Genomic DNA, 3,187 nt, shown 5'->3' on the forward strand with positions numbered 1-3,187 from the left:
GGACCGGCCTGGGTTCGGAGTTCAGCTCCAGCCGGGGGGGAGGGGAGGAGCCATCGCTTACCCTTTGCGCTGCAGTCCGCCCCCGGCCTGGGGAGGCGCTGCCCGGTCTGGCCGGGTCTTAGGGAAGGCCAGTTCCCGGGACCCCTGGGCTCCGCACCCTAGGGGAAGGGGCCGCGCTCCAGCCTCCGGGGACGCAGTGGAGGCGCCGAGCCGGGAGTAAGGGGGAGGAGGAGGTCTCTGTCCGCTGCTGCCTGGTCGCGCGGAAGCTCGCTTCCACTTTTCTCGCACTTGCCAGCGCGGCGCCTAAACTTTTCGCTCTATCTCCATTTCCCGGAGCTGGGATGCAGCTTTCCTACCCGCGCCCGGGAGCCCTGAGCCTGGAGCAGGGGCTCCGCACTCCTTCCGCCGGCATCAGGCTCCCGCGAACCTGAAGCTCGGTCCTTGGCTCAGCCTAGCTCTTCCCCCTCGCGCCTCAGGGTCTCCTCGCTCCAAGGTTCCAGAAGTCCTGCGCCCGAAGGACTAAACTAAACTAAACTTGGGCTTAGTAATGGGGGAGGAGGGGGGGTGCAGATACACAATCCCTGCCCTATCTCGCGATCGGGAAAGGAGAGGGCTCATAAGGACGCCCCAATTCAAAAGCGCCCTTGAGTCTGGACAGTGCCACTGTCGGTTCGCGGGAAGTGGGTACCAATCTCCGAGCAGAGCTTTGTGTACTTCGGACACTTACTGCGTTGCCCATATAACCGTTTTCTCTTTCTCTTAGATTAGGTCCATTATTATTATGGTTAATCTAAGTCTTTGCGTGCGGGTAGATGTTTCTGTTTTTCATCTGCTCTATTTTTTAATTCTTGGTATAACTTCTCCCTTCTTTCACTCTTCCTGTTCACTCTTTACCTTTTCCTTTTTTCCCTCTTCTTTTCCCTCTCTTCTGCCCTCGCTCGGTCCCCAACACGCGCACACGCGCGCACACAACACACGCGCACACACACACACACACACTTCCGCCTCGCTCTCCTTTCTCCCCAGGTCCTGTTGGGTACAGTAGATTTTGATAAAAAGACAAACGAAGCTATCAGTGAGGCTGATGTTGAAGAATGAAGATAATAATGTTTCCATAGGTGGTGCTTCAAATGCCATTATTTCTCACTGAATATTTAAAGAGATCCCTCGGCAAAGATGGATCTGCAGGCTCCCGGGGGGGGAGCCGCTCGCTTCCCCCAGACCCCAGGGAACGTGTACAGGAGCACGTGTCAGTCCCGCAACCCGCAAACAGACATCCTCACAAACACACCCGCCCACACTCTCCCAGGTACACGGACGCGTCCGTGTGCACTTGCACACTTGTTTGCCCGAATATGCCCGCGTTGGGAGCGCCTACATTCGTCTCTAACAATCTTGGCTTCATAAAAGTCTGGGCCTCCAGGGCACCGCGTGCTGCCCGGAACCGAGCGGAGCTAGCGGTCCCCGCAAATCCTTCTTCCCGGTCCCTGCCGCGTGCGCCCTGGGGAGCTCAGGGGAATAGCTTCACACTTGTTCGTTACTTGTTCTATGTGTAACATTAAGGAGGAGGGGGACCTTCCCTCCCACCTAAACCACCACAACAAACAATCGAACGAAAATGAACATGCGAAAGCAGCTTCGCGACGTTTAATTAAAAATGGGTGAGCAGTGACGAATTAATTGGGGAGATCCAAACTTTAATAACTTTTTTCGTTCTTTTGCGTCTTCGACGGCGAGGTGGCGGCTGTCTTGCTTTGCGCGCGGCGTCCCCTGCTAATTTCTTGTTTGTTTTCTTTCCCTCGGTGGCCCGGGGAGAGGAGAGGGGAGGTGGAGGCGAGGGGGATGGGGAGAAGGGATGGTCGGAATGGCGGGGAGAGGAGAATCGGTCTTTATGGTTGATGGCGAGACATCAATTACGAGCCATTGTCTCGGGCCCAAGTTCCGTGGTTCGCTGACGCGGGCGTCTCGGTGTCAGGGCGCTGGAGAGAGGCTCCGCGCGCCGCGCTGCTAAGAAATAATTCAATCAATAATAAGGAGATATGATGGGGGTTAATTTTTATTTTTGAGGGGGTCGAAAGAAGGCAGCGAGTGCGACTGAGGTGCCACAGCTGGAGTCCCTCTCCACGCCCTGCTTCCTCCGGAGACCTGCGCGCTCTACGTGGGGTCGCGCCCTCCCAGCCCTGGGTGGGGCCCCTGCTTGAGGAATAGGAACGAGGATGCTCGGACTAGGGAGTTCCTGGAGAGGAGAGCCTGGCACTTAGAGGATGATCCGCAATAGAAGATGGGGGTGGCCCGAAGTGAGGCAGCAGCTGCGCCAGGGTCACGACCTCGCAGGCCAAGAAGTACCGCACCCGGGGGTTGCGCTGGGCGAGTTTTGCACACTCACATCTTAGGGGATCGCTCTCTGTTTTTACCAATACGGCCTCTCACTTTTCCCAAGATCTACTGTGTGCTTGATGGGTTGGTGCGGCCAGAGGGCTTGCCCTAAGGCCGCGCAGGTCACTTCTGCGTCCCCAGTGAAGAGTTTCCAGGCTTATTCTCCCCATCACCCATCTTAGAAAGGGGAGAGGGTGTTGGGGTTCGCCATCCTGAGGCCTGGTTCTTTTACCTGCAGAAGTACCTTATTCTGGCCCAGTCTGACCCCGGGTCTGGGATGGGGCCTGGGATGAGGCCTTCCTTGTGCTCCAGAGCCTCTTTCCCGTTCTTTTCGCACTGGTTGAAAACCCTCCCCCAAACTAGAGGACGCCCCCAAGCGCCCTGGCAGTGTTGCTACTTCTCAGTTCCCGGCCCCCAAGCCCGCTGGCCCCTGGCCGAGGCTAGGAGGACAGTCGAAGAGGTTTCGTTTTCTTACGCCCAGCAAAAAGCGGCGAAAAGGCGGCAGCGGCGCCCCGGGGGCGGGGGAGGAGGCTGTGATAGTATCAACATTATTGATGGGGAAACGTTCGAGGCAGGAGCCCGGAGATCAGGTTCCCAGTCCCTCCCCTACCCGGAGGTGGGTGGGACAGAGCGGGTGGTGAGGTGTGTGTGTGTGTGTGTGTGTGTGTGTGTGTGTATGGGGGCGCCTGAACGCACCCGCCTGAAACACTCGGTCTCTATTTGTACTTTCACTGTCTGAAAGTTTGGAGGGGGGGTGGGCGGGAAAGGGAAGGGAGTGCGGGGTGGTTTGTACCCTGGACCTTCGGACTCT

General features: G+C 57.5%; 2 long non-coding RNA genes across 3 annotated transcripts in view; one reads left to right on the forward strand and one right to left on the reverse strand.

The window, feature by feature from the left end:
• Window positions 1–3,187, forward strand: part of LOC114008959 (uncharacterized) — a 31,470-nt gene that overhangs the window by 571 nt on the left and 27,712 nt on the right. The window lies entirely within an intron of this gene.
• Window positions 1,620–3,187, reverse strand: part of LOC106735523 (uncharacterized) — a 2,697-nt gene continuing 1,129 nt past the window's right edge. Inside the window, exon 2 of one of the 2 annotated variants that reach the window (XR_001370814.2) lies at window positions 1,620–2,004. This is a non-coding gene — a long non-coding RNA (uncharacterized LOC106735523). Of the gene's footprint in view, window positions 2,008–3,187 lie in introns of both variants that reach the window. The other variant, XR_001370815.2, reaches the window with a different exon arrangement.

Source organism: Tupaia chinensis, unplaced genomic scaffold (genome assembly GCF_000334495.1).
Source record: "Tupaia chinensis unplaced genomic scaffold, TupChi_1.0 Scaffold000422_1, whole genome shotgun sequence".
Lineage (NCBI taxonomy): Eukaryota > Metazoa > Chordata > Mammalia > Scandentia > Tupaiidae > Tupaia > Tupaia belangeri.